Below are 17,758 nucleotides of genomic sequence, written 5' to 3' on the forward strand. Positions count from 1 at the left end.
ACCAGCAGAAACTGAAAGAATATATGACCACTAAACAAGCCCTGCAAGAAATATTAAGGGCAGGGGGGCTTCTACAAAATGTGAATGACCTAAATGCCCCCATAAAATGGCACAGGGTTGCAGATTGGATAAAAAGATAGGACCCATTCATATGCTGTCTAATAGAGACTCATTTTGAACCTAAAGATACATCCAGACTGAAAGTGAAGGGATGGAGAACCATCTTTCATGCCAACAGACCTCAAAAGACAGCTGGGGTAGTGATTCTCATATCAGACAAATTAGATTTAGACAGATCACCTAAGCAAAAAAATCAAGAAACAGAAGCTTTGAATGACACACTGGACCAGATGGACCTCATAGATATATATAGAACATTCTACCCTAAAATAACAGAATATTCATTCTTCTCAAATGCACATGGAACCTTCTCCAGAATAGATCACATACTGTGGAACAAATCAGTTCTCAATCAATACCAAAAAAATGACAGTTTTCCTTGCATAGACTCAGACCACAATGATTTGAAACTGGAACTCAATCAAAAAAAAGTTTGGAAAAAATTAAAACACTTGAAATCTAAAGACCACCCTACTTAAGAATGTTTGGGTCAACCAGGAAATCAAAGAAGAACTTAATGCATGGAAACCAGTGAGAACGAAGACACATCGGTCCCAAACCTATTACAGCAAAGGCGCTCCTGAGGGGGAAATATATAGCCATCCAAGCTTCACTCAAAAAAATAGAAGAATCCTGAATACACAGACTATACTTACACCTTGAGGATCTGGAGAATCAACAACAAATTAAGCTTAACCCATGCATGAGAAGGGAAATAATTAAGATTAGAGCAGATATCAGTGAATTAGAAACCAAAAATACAGTAGAACATATCAATGAAATTAGAAGCTGATTCTTTGAAAGAATTATAATAATTAATATGAATTAATAAGAATTAATAAGCCACTGGCCAGACTTATCCAAAAGAAAAGAGAAAGGAGCCAAATTAATAAAATTATGAATGAAAGGGGAGAGATCATGACTAACACCAAGGAAATAGAAACAATCATTAGAAATTATCACCAGCTATTTGCCAATAAATTAGCTAACCTGGAAGGAACAGATGTATTCTGGAAACTTATAAACTACTAAGACTGAAACAGGAAGAAATTGACAATATGAATAGACCAATAACCAGTAATGATATTGATGCAGTGATCAAAGCCTCCCACAAAAGTGCAGGACCTGACAGATTCTCTGGGGAATTCTACTAAACATTCAAAGAAGAAATACTACCTATTCTCCTGAAGCTGATTCAAAAAAATTAAAACAGAAGGAAAACTTCCAGACTCGCTCTATGAGGCCAGCATTACCCTAGTCCCAAAGCCATGCAAAGACCCAATCAAAAAGCAAAATTTCAGACCAATATCCCTAATGAATATGGATACCAAGATTCTCAACAAGATCCTAGCTAATAGTATCCAACAGTACATTAAAAGGATTATCTACCATGACCAGATGGGATTTATCCCTGGATTACAAGGGTGGTTCAACATTGACAAATTAATCAATGTGACAGAACACATAAATAAGAGAAAAGACAATTGTCAACTGACATAGAAAAAGCATTTGACAAAATACGGTGTCCTTTCCTGATTAAAACTCTTCAGAGTATAAGATAGAGGGAACAGTACTCAATTTCATACAACCCATCTATGAAAAACCCATAATGAATATCATTCTCAATGGGGAAAAGCTGACAGCCTTTCTCTTAAGGTCAGGAACATGATAAGAATGCCCACTCTCATCCCTATTGTTCAACATACTACTAAAAGTCCTAGCAACAGCAATCAGACAGCAAAAATAAAAGGTATTCAAACTGACAGAAAAGAAGTCAAACTCTCTCTATTCACAGATGCCATGTTACTTTATGTGGAAAACCCAAAAGACTCCACCCCCAAATTATTAGAATTCATACAGCAACTCAGTAATGCGGCGGGATACAAAATCAATGCACAGAAATCAGTTGCTTTCTTATACACTAACAACTGTAGAAAGAGACATTAGAGAATCAATTCCATTTACAATAGCACCAAAAACCATAAGATACCTTGGAATAAAACTAACCAAAGAGTTAAAGGATCTATACTCTAGGAACTACAGAACATTCATGAAAGAAATCGAAGAAGACACAAGATGGAAAAACATTCCGTGCTCATGGATTGGAAGAATAAACATTGTTAAAATGTCTATGCTGCCCAGAACAATCTATACTTTCAACACTATCCTGATTAAAATACCAATGACATTTTTCAAAGTGCTGGAACAAAAAATCTTAAAATCTGTATGGAACCAGAAAAGACCCCAAATTACCAAGGGCATGTTGATAAAGGAAAAGCTAGGGGCATCACGTTGCCTGATTTCAAGCTACATTACAAAGCTGTGACCACCAAGACAGCATGGTACTGGCACAAAAACAGACACATAGACTAATGGAACAGAATAGAGAGACCAGATATGGACCCTCAACGCTATGGTCAAATAATCTTCAACAAAGCAGGAAAACATACCCAGTGGAAAAAAGACCATGTCTTCAGTGAATGGTGCTGGGAAAATTGGACAACTATATACAGAAGAATTAAATTCGACCATTCTCTTATACCATACATAAGGTTAAACTCAAAATGGATGGAAGAACTCAATGTGACACAGGAATCAATCAAAATCGTAGAGAAGAACATTAGCAGTAATGTTCCACCTCTTGGACATCAGCCACAGCAACTTCTTTCAAGACACATTGCCAAAGGCAAGGGAAACAAAAGCAAGCATGAACATTAGGACTTCATCAAGATAAAAAGCTTTTGCACAGCAAAGGAAACAGTCAACAAAACAAAGAGCCATGGAATGAGAGAAGATATTTGCAAATGACACTACAGACAAAGGGCTGATATCCAAGATCTATAAGGAACTTCTCAAAGTCAACCAAAAAATAATCAAGCAAAAAAAAAAAAAAAAAAAAAATAGGCAGAAGACATGAACAGACACTTCTCCAAAGAAGACATACAAATGGCTGAAAGCCACATGAAAAAATGTTCATCATCATTAGCCAGGGAAATTAAAATAAAACCACATTGAGATACTACCTTACACCAGTTAGAATTCAAAAAATTGACAAGGCAAGTAACAACAAATGTTGGAGAGGTTGTGGAAAAAGGGGAACCCCTTCCCACAACTTGCACTGTGGGAATGCAAGTTGGTGCAACCACTTTGGAAACAGTGTAGAGGTTCCTCAAAAAATTAAAAATTGAGCTACCTTATGACCCAGCATTACATTACATTACATTACATTACTGGGTATTTACCCCAAAGATACAGATGTAGTGAAAAGAAAGGCCATATGCTCCCCAATGCTCATAACAGCAATGTCCACAATAGCCAAACTATGGAAAGAGCCAAGATGCCCTTCAACAAACGAATGGATAAAGAAGATGCAGTTAATATATGCAATGAAATATTACTCAGCCATTAGAAAGGATGAATATCCAACTTTTCAATCAACATGGGTGAGACAGGAGGAGATTATGCTAAGTGAAATAAGTAAAGCAGAGAAAGTCAGTTATCATATGGTTTCACTTATTTGTGGAAATAAGGAGTAGCATAGAGGACATTAGGGGAAGGAAGGGCAAAATGAAGTGGGGGGGGTGAATCAGAGGGGCAGATGAACCATGAAAAATAATGGACTCTGAGAAACAAACTGAGGGTTTGAGAGAGGAGGGGAAGGGGAGATCAGTGAGCTCTGGTTGATGGGTATTAAGGAGGGCATGTATTACATGGAGCACTGGATATTATACCTAAACAATGAAGCATGGAACACTACATCAAAAACTAATGGTGTACTGTATGGTGACTAACATAACATAATATACACCTTTTTAGCTTTTTAAAAAATGAATAAAATTACTTAGATATATATCATTTTAAAAAAAAGAAGGAAAAAAGAAATACTCTTTGCAACTTCTGGTATAGTACCAAAAGGTTACATGTACAACATGTACAAAAAGTATTCTATCCAGAAAAAGAATACTTTTTTCCCCCTCCCACCTATATATCTGTGTGAGCCCAGATTTTCTTTATATACTTTAACCAAATAACATATTGGCAAATATGGAATTAGGAGCTTTATCAGTCAGGGTTTTTGTCTACTATCTTTAAGCTGGAGAGCCAGGGAAGTGGGTAGTATAATCCAGTTTGAGTCTGAAAGCCTGAGAACAAGGAGATACTATGGTACAAGTCCCAGTCCAACATCTGAAGGGAGAAGATGGATATCCCATCTCAAGCAAAAGGAACAACTTCACCCTTCCTCTTCTTTTTGTTCTGTTCAGTCTCAAGGGATTGGATTGGGTGATGCCCAGTTGAATGTGGTGAGGGTGGATCTTCTTTACTCAGTCTACTGATGTAAATGTTAATCTTTTTCAGAAACACCCTCAGAGACACATCAGAGATAATGTTTTACCACATATTTCTTAGCCTACTCTCCACATAAAATTAGCCATCCAAGAAGCGGGTATGAAAACCTTTCTTTCATTAAGACACATGGATTTAAAAAAAAAATGTAAAAAAAAAATACTATTCTCACCAAATTCTGTTTTGTAAATTAGTTATTTTGTTTCATAAAAGTTATTTATGTCAACACTTAATGGGGTTTATTATTTTTTAAAATGGATTAAAATTTTAAAGTCTGTTTTAATTTATAATGCGGAAATACTAAGGTATAACCCCTATGATAAAAAGAACTACAGGATTTTCAGTAATTTTTAAGAGTGGGGTCCTGATCCTTATCTTACACTGCTCACAAAAATTAACTCAATAGTAGAGACTTAGATGTAAGACCTGAAACTGTAACAAGACTCCTAGAGGAAAATAGGAAAAAAGCTCATTGACATTGATTGTGGCAATGATTTCTCAGATGAAACATCAAAAGCAGAGGCAACACAGGCTAAAATGAACATATTCTCCTTATCTGGAAATTTCGTTTTGCCCTTTGGGGCTCCAGTCTTCCCACTGATAATTTTCACGACCTCTCAGGTTTCCTTCTCAGAAATTCTACATGGTCTGTTATGACAATAAGAGCTGTATGAACTCTGAACAAGATGGGGGTAAGACAATATGGGGTGATTGGGATGTTGTCTGGAATGATAAGAATGGATCTGAAAAATCAAGTTTGATGGATGGAAAGAAAAGTGATAGTCTTTTCAGTGAAACACAAAGTCATAATAATGAGAATTTTTTAGAAGAATGTGTGAGTAAAAATGAGAAGCTCTATCTGACTATAGCAAAAAGTTCACATAAAAGATCAGGGATAATTACCACGAGTGATGAAACAGGATGATCGGCAGTCTTGAGACTTAATGCTTGGGACTCCATCTAATTGCCAAACATGTGCTCCCAAACTGCTGTGTTAACCAGCAGACAAAGGCAAACACATTTAAATAAACATCCATTTACATTTTAATATCTGTGTGTTTTGATAGTTATGTATGTATTTTAATGAGTAAATTTAATTTCTATTAGTAACATATACTCAACTAGTTACAAAGATATAATTACAGTGATATAAAATTCTCCTATAAATATATTTACTTCTGGAATACTGAATCAATTTTTAAATGCCTCAAGTAAATAATAGTACATATGAAAGGCAGATATCTAATTAAACAATTTTGATTAGAAAACTCTTCTTATTTGAAAGGTCAAACATGATCAGAATAAATTTAGATCTTTCGTGTACTGGGAACCTAAAACTTACACTAGCAGGAATCAAGCAACTACCAAACAAAAAGTCCTAACAGATAACATAATTGTCACTGTATTGTCTCCTTGCCAGTTACATTTCTGTGACAAATTCCTGATCATTGACATTTTTTTTAACCCCCATATGCCAGAGATTGGGGCCACTCACCTCTCTTTTCATCTTTTAAAAAATTTGCTACAAATTAGTATTCCACTAATCTAGTTCTGAAATGATTTACTCTCATCCATAGTATATTCAGTTTAAAAAAGGCATTTTAAATGCTTACCCAAGGGTGAGCTGAATATAGATTTGGGAAACTTGGCTTCTCATTTTAGTTGCCTTGCTTTGGGCAAATTATCCGGGCATCTGTATTCTTTGATGATAATTGTGATTCCTTATAATTCTAAAATGTATAAAAAAGACAAAATGTGCTAGACACAATACCAGGTGTTCTACACACCATCTCATTTAGTTAATGATCCTAACTGTAGATGCAGATAGCACCATTTTAGAAGTAAGATGGCTGATGCTCAAGGAAGGTAAGTTCCACATATGCTCAGATATGAAACTATCCCTTAAAAAAGGAATAGCCTTATGGTTGAGTTCTGCAGTTGTGCTCAAAATTTGGAGTAATCTCTCAAATTTCCTTACTTTTCACAAGAAAATGGCATATGAGGAAGACACCCTAGCTTGAAAAACCTCAGTCACAGCTAGTGTTAAACATTTATAGAGATAAAATCGTGCAGAAAAACACTTAATGCCAAGAAATTAAACTTAAATTTAATAATGATTCCAAATAATGGGGATGAGTACAAACAAAACTTCTGAAAATCACTTAGAAAACCAATACAGTAAATCATTAGGATCCCAGTTATTCCTACAAAACTAATGGAATCAAAAATCAACTGTGCCAAAGCTTTGCAAATAAAACTTGAGACTTGAAGTAAAATTTCCACTGGCTGCATTTTTCAGAAATTTTGAAAGTGCCGTGTCTCAATCAGATCTGGAAAACAGTATTTAATGACCTAATAAATACTTCTATTTATAAGATACTGATGTCAAAGATGATTATGAAGAATTAAGATACGTTTTTATAAAATATGAGAAAAGAATAAGTACATTATCTTATTTAATTCCTTTTGAATCTATTACTAAATTTAGAATTAAATGTTAAAGCAAATATGTAACTTATTTTACAAACTTAAAACTTCTTTTGGATCCTCCCATTTGGAATTTGGAAAGTCCTAAGTATTTGACCAATAAGAGAGATACTCATCTAATGATACATGACTAGGAAATTAGAGAAGGGTTTCAAGCATACGTGTGTTGGAATTCAAAGCACATTGTGTATTCAATAAATCATATTAAAATTTTGTGTACCCTCCTCTGAATAGTGGGACATTTCAAAGGAGAATAATGGTTACTGAGGTACTTGAGACAGTCCTAATAATAGATGTAAGATGTGAACAGAGTATTAAAGGATAACTAGAATTTTTATTGATAGAAAAAGCATTGTAGTCACAGTAAGTATCAAACATTGTCATTCCATTTTTTAAAAATTCCTCTGTTTTGGTTGACTAATAGTAATATTATTTTCACTATTACCAAAGATATCTTATATTTATTGAGAGTTTACAGTCAAGCACCATGCAGAGCATATTGGAAAATAGCTCATTCAATTCATATAACATTCTTGAGGATTGCTCTTGTTCTCATTCTAACAAAGAGAAAATTGAGGCTAAGGGGGGATTAAGTAATTTGCCTGATAGCATAAAGAAAATAGCAGAACAATGGTCCACACTCAAGTCTATCTAAATCCATTACCTGAGTTCATAAACCATACTGCTCTGTTGCCTTAATCTTTCATTCTATTTTAAGGTTAAATAATCTCTAGAGGGAGAGATTAGTGAAGATGGGAATTGGCAAGGAAGGCTCTATGCTGGACTATATATTGAGTTTGGCTTTAAGAGACTTAGATATACACTGTACAATTTAGATACGCAAAAGGGGTCTGGGAAGATATGATAAGGTGAAATAGGAGTTTATAACTATGGATGTATTGTGTATGTACAACCACATTCATCCTAATTGAGTAGTGAACAAGGAAAATATGGCTTTGCCAGTGTTAATTCTTTGAAATGTTCTTCCCTGGAAAGTTTTCCTTGAACAACTAAGAGTACATGGATGTGGAGTTATGATTGATCAAAGATTTAAGGAACAAATATCCTTAATATATTACCCAAAAGGGAATAATAAATGACCTTGCCAGAACTGAATTGCCACCTTCCATTGGATGTGAAGATATGACATTTTTGTCTCTGTCCATTAAATGTTCACACATAAACTATTCTTAATGTGAAGTCTGCATTGATAATACAGTGTCACGTGTTCTGTGAGACTTGCCTGATATTTGAGAAAACCTAGGGAAGAATTATTGAGTGTCCTCTTCTCGCTCTTTGGACCCACTCTTCTCCTCACAGTTGCCCATGGAAGGCTTTAGGCAGAACTAAATAGTGCTTGATGTAACTCTGAACACATACATTTCAATGTAGGCCTCACTCAAGCTGTGTACTCCATCATCCTTTCTGTTCAGCCCCTGCAAAATTTAAAACAAAAAACCAAAACTAAAAAGTCAACATTTTTACTTCAACTAGAATAAATTTTGTCACTTGAGTTGAGTAAGTCATATAATTTTGTTACTCCTGAAGTTGGAATTCAGGAGTGCATTTAAGATTGCACGGGCCAACTATAATTTGGATCAATCCATGTAAAAAGCCTCGTTTCCTTCTACTTACCTTGATATTCCGTCATTGCCACGTTCATTCTTTTCCTCCTAGAATTTTTCTTGCCCTAATTTCTCCCTCACCACTCTCTGCCAGTCCATTTCTGCCCATTCATCAATGTCCAGTTCAGGCTCCGTTTCATTCATGAAGCCTCCCCCAGCCACTCCAGCCCTCACTAATCTTCACATTCCTCTTAATTTCTTGGGTATTTTGAGTGACATGTATACATGTCACACAATTAATTCCACTTGCAGGGTTAGAATCTGGTTTCATTTAAGTTTACATAGCTCTCCTTGTCCTATAGGATGTGTGTTAAGCATTTATTTAGTAAAGCATTTATTTAGTAAAGCACTAATATTTAGAACCAAAGGAATGACACTTAAACACATTCCAAATACTAGAATCTATAGTCTTTGTAAGTGCGAGTTTAGTTCCTGGAATAATCTTGCTGTTGCACTAGTTGGTGATTGATAATCTATGACTGGCTGTATGTACTGGTGACTGCCCTGTTTCTCACCTTCTTTCTGTCTATGGCTCCTGAGGATCATTCACTTTCCTGGCTCCCTAGAAATAATCTTCCTTAATCTGTGTCTGTACTTTTCTCCAGGAGTACAGAGAAGATTCCACTTCCCCTAAGCCCTACATATAAGGCTGTCCATCTTATAACTGAAGCATTTAGATTCTCTGGGAGGTCATATTATGGTTAGGCTTGAAAGCAAAATTGCTATACCTTATCTACTTTTTAGTTTCTTTGACTCACCCTATGAACATTGATCTCCAGAAATCTCATTCTTAGAACACTCATTTTATAGCTTGTATGTTTTTTTGTATGGTCTTGGGTTTTTTTTAATCTGAGCTGTCTTACATTTATACAATACTATTGTCTTATATACATGTATCCTCTACCTATCTACCTATCAATCATCTTGCTAGCCAGGCAGCAAATATATGCAGGAGTAAGAATTTATATAGGATAAATAACCTAGATTGATTTGATGGGTCATCTTGCTGCTTCTTTGATGTAACAACTTAGTTCAAGTAAGCTGAGTACCACATCACGTACCACTTGTAACTGGGAGCATATCAGGTGCTTAGAAAGTTTGTACTCAATAATACATGAACAGTAGTTCTTGTTAATGCTACAAATAATCTATAAGAGCAAGAGACAACTTTTGAGCAGCTCAACTAATGTCTGTTGAATCGATGGTTAAATGGTTTTCTTCTAGACTTCTAGGGTTGATCCAATACTTGGCATCCAGATAAAATCAATAATGAACATATAGAGAAACTGCATGTTTTGCTCATATTTTCAAAGATAGTGAATAGCTAATGCTTTACTGAAAAAAGAAGCTAACATTTACTATATTTACAAAGTGTTATGTTTATTTTATTCACAATTATGAGAAATATACAAGACAAACCATAAGTGACTCTTAATCTCACAAAACAAACTGAGGGTTGCCGGGGGGAGGGGGTTGGGGAGAAGGGGGTGGGATTATGGACATTGGGGAGGGTATGTGATTTGGTGAGTGCTGTGAAGTGTGTAAACCTGGTGATTCACAGACCTGGGGATAAAAATATATGTATATAAAAAATATATGTTTATAAAAAATAAAAAAAAAAATTAAAAAAAAAAAAAAAAAAAAAAAAAAAAAAAAAAAAAAAAAAAAGACAAGAACAATATAAAGAGGAAAATTCCTTATTGCCCCACAACCAAAAGTCAAACAGCAGAAGTCTGTCATTTCTAGCTTGGTCCTATCGGATCCTTATTTACAGCTCCACCTGAATGGTTTCATTTAAGTTTCCATAGCTCTCCTTGTCCTTGCTTGCCCTGCAGGATGTGTGTTAACGAGTATGCAAATAACTGAGAAGCAAAGAGCAGAAGAGAGGAGTCAAGAGAACAGAAATCCCTCCCACATCAGAACAAGCTCATATGCACTGGTACATTTTTATACACAACTATCAATATTTATCAATAACCCAGCTCAATTCTACCAGTCTTCTGCCTGAAAATCACAAGGAATATAGTGACAGATGTGTGGAGCACAGACCTGACCTTCAGAAGAGCTGCCATCAAAGCTCTCCGGGAGAGATCCAAGAGGCTGCGATGGGCGGGTGGCCAGGCAGAGTAAACAAAAGGAAGGGTTCACAGCTCCAAGGCTTTCTCCCTGTTGCTTTCAGTGGAGAGAAGGCACGAATTCCCATCTGTCCTTCTCAGTATTATGAAGAAAAACATTCACGAGAGATGATGCTTCTGATCCAAGAGCATAGATATTTAAGCAGCATTTTAAGTAAGAAAAAGAGACAGATTTGTGTTCTTTTAGAATGTAGAAACTGGAAGGTGGAACAGGAAATTATAATTTATAGAGTTTATGTTTATTATTCCCCACATACCAGAATGCATAAAATCAGAGAAATTTCAGAAATCAACTAAGTTTTCGTTTTTCTCAGGGCGGACATTCATTTCTTTTTATATTTATTCATTTTCCATCTATTTGGCTTTTGTGATTTGAAAGCACTTTCACAGATTTAAGTAAGTGGTAGGGTTTGGTGCTTGGATTTTCACTGCAGGACAGCCATTCATGAGATGATACTTTTGATCAAGATATTTATCAACTTTGTGCCTCAGTTTCTTCCCATGTAAAATAAAGATGAAAACCGTTATACCTACAGTTGTGAGAATCAAAGGCATTTTAGAACAGGTAAGGCATTTTAGAACATAACAGGTAAGGCATTTTAGAATATAACACCTGCCCAATCCTAAGTGCTCAGTAATTATTGGCAATTTTTAAGTTTCATAACATAGGTAAATCAGCGACTCCCCCTATTTCATAGATAAAGGATGCACAGATATTATCACTTTTAAAGACTTATTTATTTATTTAGAGTTTGCAAGTGAGGGTAGGGGTAAAGGGAGAGGGACCCAGAAAGTCCTCAGCCAGACTCTCTGCTCAGAGCCCAAAGCAGAACCTGAGATCATGACCTGAGACAAAATCAAGAGTCAGCAGCTCAACTGAGCCACCCAGGCACCCCAAGAATGGACAGATATTATTAAGTAACCTGCTTAAGTTAAAGAATAGTCAATGGAAAAGTCAGAGATGCCCTTTGGACAATATTACCTTTGGGTTTACATAGGCATTAAATAATGATTTCATTTATAGACTATTTTCAAATCATATTGACTTCTTTTACAGAACCTCTATTCCTCTTATTTTTTCATTAATTCTTTTGTGTATTTTAATTTATTAAACAGATTATAAACTCTGTACGTTGATAATAGTATTTGCATGTCTTCTGCACCTTTCTCAGCTCCTGCTATAATACTATGAAAGAAAAACTGCATTAGATACTTGTTAAAAATGGAAAGGAAGACTGTATCCAAGACCACTACAGTAGGGGCTAAGACGTTGCAATAAGGCAGAGAGTATGAACTTAATTCCCTGGAAACAAAAGGTGGGAGGGTTTTTAAACAAGGGGGTAAGGTAATAGGAAAACAAGAACAAAAACAAAAACAAAAACAGAAACAAAACAACCAACCTGGAGGATGGGGTAGGGAATCTGTTCAGTGTGATTAGGCCATCTATGTTTCCTATTGGTCTGCTTATTGAAGTCAGGCTCCTACCCTTCCACTGAGATGGGGGACAGGGGACCTATCCTTTTTAGTTCTTATGTTTCAAAGGGATGGCTCCCAGGACCTTAAGGAAAACATTCCTGTATTGTAGAAGATTTGCATCTCAAAAAGGTGGAGAATGAATTTACAATTGCAAATTTCTGAAAATAAATACTCTATTGTTTTGTTAATTTATTCTTTAATTTGATCTTTGGAATCCAAAAAGATCTTAGTCAAACTTCTTATTTTTACAATGTGTATGGTTTGTGTTAATATTTTTTGAAGGAGTTACATAGAGAAGTCAAATGAATCAGTCAAGGAGTTTAATGAATCATAAAGGATGTCTTGTCCGAGGCATTTTTTTTTTCAGTGCTGTAACTTACAGTCATGTATACTGCCTCTTTGTGTGTATGTGCTGTCTTTGCCCATTTTCTGGTGGAAGTGCTCAAAAGCTTTAAGATGCTCAAGAAATAAGTAAGGGAAATGCATGAAATGAGAAATTGGCTATTTAGATTTAGACATTTGGAATGCTCACATGCAGCTGTAGCCTCTAGGATTCAAGGGAAAGCAATGTAGACATCAAGGCAAAGATAGGTTGGGGATGGTGAATGGAGAGTCATTGACATGGTGTGGGGAGGGAAGCCTTGCAAAAGAACGGCTTCTACAAATGTGAGCTAACTCCATGTATGTGTGTTGTCATTTTTACTTCTAAATATATTTAAATTGTTCACCAGGAAAAATCTCTTGGTGTTTCATAAATGTCATTTTTAATCTATGTCTGTATATTTTAGAAAAAGGTCTTTGTGGTAAGTCCAGTATATATTTTTGTACAAGTAATCATTAGTGATCACACTTGAGGACATTTTACAGAGTTTACACATGAAGAGGAGAGGAGAAATGACTGTCAGTGAGATTTCCAAGGGTTAACTAAAATTATCTGTTCTCTTAATTGACAGAAACTCACCATCTGGAGCTGCCATATTTTCTGTAAAGATTTCTTTCTTTCCTTTTTTTTTTTTTTTTTTTTTTTTTTTTTTGGTGACACTATGAGAGAGAAAATGAGCATATAATTCCTGCTTTGACTGCTGAAGGGAGCAGCCCAGACCTAATTAACTAAGGGGCTTAATGATAGCATTTTAGAATACATGTATACATCAGTCTCTCTCTGTGCCTCTGCTCTTAAAAGCACATCAGCCAGTCACAGGCAACTTGAGGCCTTTGAATAGCAAGTTCTTGATGGTCACTGTAGGACAGACCAAAAAAAGTTTTCCTGAAAACCAATTTGCAAATGAAGATCAATAAGAGAAAAAGTAAAGTCAGAGTTAGAATGGGGCCACTGTTCTTTATTTACTGGTGATCATTTTATAGAATATATTTTGTCTATCTATGATTATTTTGTACTTAAAGATGATGTAGTGTATGCTTCCTATAATAGTTCTATTTTAATGCCTGAATACTACACTAGAATTTGCTATTATTTCTAGATTCTAGCTTTCAATGTTTGTAATGAACTTCATCTTATAGTGTTCACATAATAACCAGACATTCTTTCTGGCAAGGATATAGTTCTAGGAGAATACCTTCTCTTCTATCTAGCCAGCCTCTTTGATGGGGTAAATGGTGAAAATTCAATTTTTTGTTAATACTGCATTCCACAGATAGAATGAACTAGGCTTTGTTTCTGAAATCTCCAACCAATCAGAAGTGATGGATGATCTCTAACTAAATGATAATAAAAATATTGCCAATGAAGTCCATCATAACTGAATTGAATCTCATGCTTAGCTCTTAATACTCCCTTACTTGACCTATAAGCAACATGAGCTAATGATCACGGTTTTTTTTTTTTTCTTTGTAACTTGAAGCATCTTTCATTTGGCCTCTAGGTTTCTACATTCTCCAGGTTATCTTATTATTTTATTGGCCACTGTTTACAAGTCTCCTTTACTTGTTCTTCTACCTTTCCTGATGTGCAAATGTGGAAAGTCCCAGGGATTTACTTAGACTCAAAGAAGTAGGACCAAGGCCTAAATACTGTCTACCTTTGAATCGTAAATTTTTGTCTCCACCCTTATTTTTCTTTATTTTGGAATCCAGAGGTGTATTTTCAACTGCCAGACTAGCATCTCTTCTCCATTGGAATAATAAGTATCTCAAACTTAAAGATTTACAAACAACATCTGTATTTGTCCTACCCCTAAAACTTTTCCTTTCATGCTTTTTCATTTTGGTAAATAATAGTGGGTGAATAGTACATTGTTCATCCAATTAGCCAGACCACAAGTTTAGGAACAATCCCTAGTTTTTCTTTAAACTCACATGCAACCCAGGGGCAATACATTCAAAGTCAAATCTGACCATTTTCCACTACGTTTTCTACCATTATCCTGAACTGCTATACTTCATAGATTCCTTCTCTTTTTTTTTTTTTTTCTACCATAGATTCCCAGTGAGTCTGTTCACATACCTATTGATCTTTCTGAAATTGTGACTCTGATAATATCACTTCTCTTTTTAATCTCCTCCCTGTGGCTTCTCATCACACTTAATTCCTGCATAGGGCTTTATGTTTGCTATCTTTTTTTTGTAATCAATAATTGAGAGTGTGGGATATAGAGTCAAAATCCTTAGATTTTAATCTAGACTCTATTTGGAACTTTCATCAAATTACTAATCCTCTCTGAGCTTTCAACGTCTTTATCTATAAATGGGCATGATAATAGCACTACCTCATAAGGTTGTTGTTAGTTTTAAGAATTAAATAAGGTATTTGATAAGAATCACTTAAAACTGTAATTTTCTACTTTCTTGTATAATTTTTAATGAACACAGAGTGAGTTTGTAATAAGTACTCAAGGTTAAAGATTATCATGATGGTGTTGGTATCACTTCCATGAATCAGTGAGTTCTATGAAGACAAGACTGAGTACATCTTATATATTCCACAACCAGAGCAAGCTATGGGGCTAACACCTATCAATAGACCAGAAAATTATTGTTGAATGACTGAAAAAATGAAATAATCTAATAAAAATTGTCTATTCTTATCCTCAGTTTCTCTTTTTGATTTTCTCTTTTTCAACTGTTCGTATGCTTATATTTTCCTAAGACCTAGAAAAACCTTTCTTCAGAATTTACCCTTCCTCTCTGTTCACTCCCTCTTCTACTCTGCTTTACAATATACCCCAAAAGTCAGCACACTGGCAGCTGTTCATTTTCCTTACCAAAGTAAGCTGAGCCTACCTTTGAGCCTTTAAGGCATCTCTCATGTTTTCACCACATCATTTGCTGCCTTAAATGTTATACTTATTTCTCTACTGAGTAGCATTAGGAAGAAGAACAGAAAGTAGAAACGTGTGTGTGCGCGCGCGCGCATGCACTTTATTAGGTTTCTTCTGTCTCTAAACTAGTTTTGAAAAATTGAGCAAAGAGGAAGCTCATCAGTCCCTATCAGAAATCTATCAGTTTCCTCCTAAGAGGGTATGGTAATCATTAATACTGTCTACAAAATATACTCGGATCTTTGCCTTCTGGACAGTTTCCTTATGCTTGAATGGAGCTATATGATTGGTTCTAACCAGTGAATTTTAAGTGGGATGATATGTGTCACTTATAGTCTAAAGCATTTGATTGCTACCTTGAGGCTCTCCAGAACTCTTTATTTTCTCTTGAGCATGGTGACTGACCTTATTAAAGATGGTAGCTATTTGAATAGGTAGTGTCCCTAAGTGAATACAATATGCAGAGTCCTCAGGCAATCTGTGATAAATATTTGGTGTAGATAATAAACTTCCGTTACTTGGTACCACTGAGATTTACAGTGTATATGATTACAACATAATCTTGCCTATTCTAACCTACCATAAGTTGATTTTCTCAACAAAAATATCTTTTCTTGTTTCTTTTGCAGTGAGAAAAATATAAATAAGGAACATGCTAAGTACTCAAAAGCTAGTACAATTTTTAAGTCTCAGTCTCTGCTGTCATATTTTTGCATCTAAACTTAGAGGAAAAACATACATATGGTCATGGTTGTGCTTGTGTTTCTATCAGGCCAAAGATCATGAAATTTCAGAATCTACTCTGAGCTTCTCATTTAAAAAATGTTTGCTTGTGGGAAAATGACACCTAGTTAGACATCAGATTTTCCTATTTTATGCTAATATCGATATTAAAAAACGAACAAACAGAATAAGGTTGTATCTCCATGGTGTCCAATTAGTCATTTGGTTTGGGTTAATAAAAAAATCTTAGGCAATTTGAACACTTGATTCTATGTAAAGAAAATGTCTTGTTAAGTGACTGACCATATGTCTCTGCACGACATAGAAACTGCCTAGGGAAAAGATGGAATTGTGGTGTTTCTGTGCTTTGTCTTCTGGGCTCAGGCCCAGGCTTTTCACAGGCAGTGGAATGATGTTGTCAATTTATAGGGCATGGAGGGAACATGCTACTCTCCAAGGAAAAGGAGGAAAAAATCCTCTTTCTGGCCTCTCTTCGTGATTTCTGCCCTACAGTCAAATTATTAGATAGCGTCTGAGCAAATGACCCAGCTAAGTAGCCCATGCCGTTAGAAAAAGGAGTCAAGTAAAATCAACTCCACTCAGTTTGCCATTTAAATATGTAGACGTTGAAACAGAATGAGTCCTGAATTGAAACTTCAAGGAGAGAAAATCCTTTGTAAACGGTCTGAATTACTCTCCTTCTCTTAAGTTCTATGAGCTTGGAAATGCCTTTCTAACTTTGTTTAAAGGAAGTGCTAACCTATTGGCTCCTAATGACACTGATTAATTGCTTTTCAAGCATTGGTAAAATTATCAATTCTATTACTTCCTCATGCATGCCAGGTCCAAGATTTTCCACAAAGTCTTTCATGTAGCCTTTAGAACTTACAGAAAAATCAAATAAAATGAAAGGAGGTACTTCCCTCTATTTTAAAATATTTAAGAATACCACAGAGGACTAATCCAGCTTCCATGTGACAGAGATAAACATGGGAAATCTAGTTAATGCCAACCGCTCTGTCCTCATCTACTCAATTATTACTTCTTCAGGCTCATTTCTCTGCCTTAATTGACAGGATACAGTCAAATGTTTGTATTCATTAAAACTTCAATCATCTTTCATAGCAATCATTGTTATTTTATGTTAAATTGAATAATTAATTACTGTGTGTTCTACACAGTGAATCTAGATTCATTGAGGGCAGGGACTGTATCTGATTTTGTTCATCAAGCATATAGCACCGATCTTGCACTAATTTGCTTTAAAAAGGACATATTTCAGTTGGTTTATCTCTGTATGGGCTAACTACAATAGTCTGCCATCGTTAATACCTTAGCTTGCCATGCCCAAGATCTAGAAAATAAACTTTTTTCTTATCCACCAGTTTATATCCCTGATATTCATATCTTAAATTGTCAATCCATTGCTCTGCTTTTCTCATTTATTCCAAGCATACACAAAGAGCTACCTTCTGTTACTTTGGTTTGAATTGATTTCCTTTCGATCTATTTTTCTCAGGGAGTCAGAGATGTCAGGTCTGCCTCAAACTTTATGATCAGTTCATAAATA

The 17,758-nt window shown here is 35.3% G+C and overlaps 1 protein-coding gene and 2 long non-coding RNA genes across 4 annotated transcripts in view; 1 reads left to right on the forward strand and 2 right to left on the reverse strand.

Moving 5' to 3' along the window:
• The window catches only part of RIT2 (Ras like without CAAX 2), a 386,580-nt gene that overhangs the window by 334,353 nt on the left and 34,469 nt on the right, over positions 1–17,758 (forward strand). The window lies entirely within an intron of this gene.
• The window catches only part of LOC131810832 (uncharacterized), a 227,235-nt gene continuing 216,742 nt past the window's right edge, over positions 7,266–17,758 (reverse strand). The window contains exon 5 of the long non-coding RNA XR_009345734.1: positions 7,266–8,387. This is a non-coding gene — a long non-coding RNA (uncharacterized LOC131810832). The remainder of the gene's footprint in view (positions 8,388–17,758) is intronic.
• On the reverse strand, positions 10,251–11,255 carry LOC131810833 (uncharacterized). The gene is made up of 3 exons (XR_009345735.1): positions 10,969–11,255; positions 10,626–10,828; positions 10,251–10,438 (listed from the first exon to the last, which is right to left on the reverse strand). It is a non-coding gene; the product is annotated as an uncharacterized LOC131810833 (long non-coding RNA).

The sequence above is a fragment of the Mustela lutreola genome, chromosome 11, assembly GCF_030435805.1.
Source record: "Mustela lutreola isolate mMusLut2 chromosome 11, mMusLut2.pri, whole genome shotgun sequence".
NCBI classification, from domain to species: Eukaryota; Metazoa; Chordata; class Mammalia; order Carnivora; family Mustelidae; genus Mustela; species Mustela lutreola.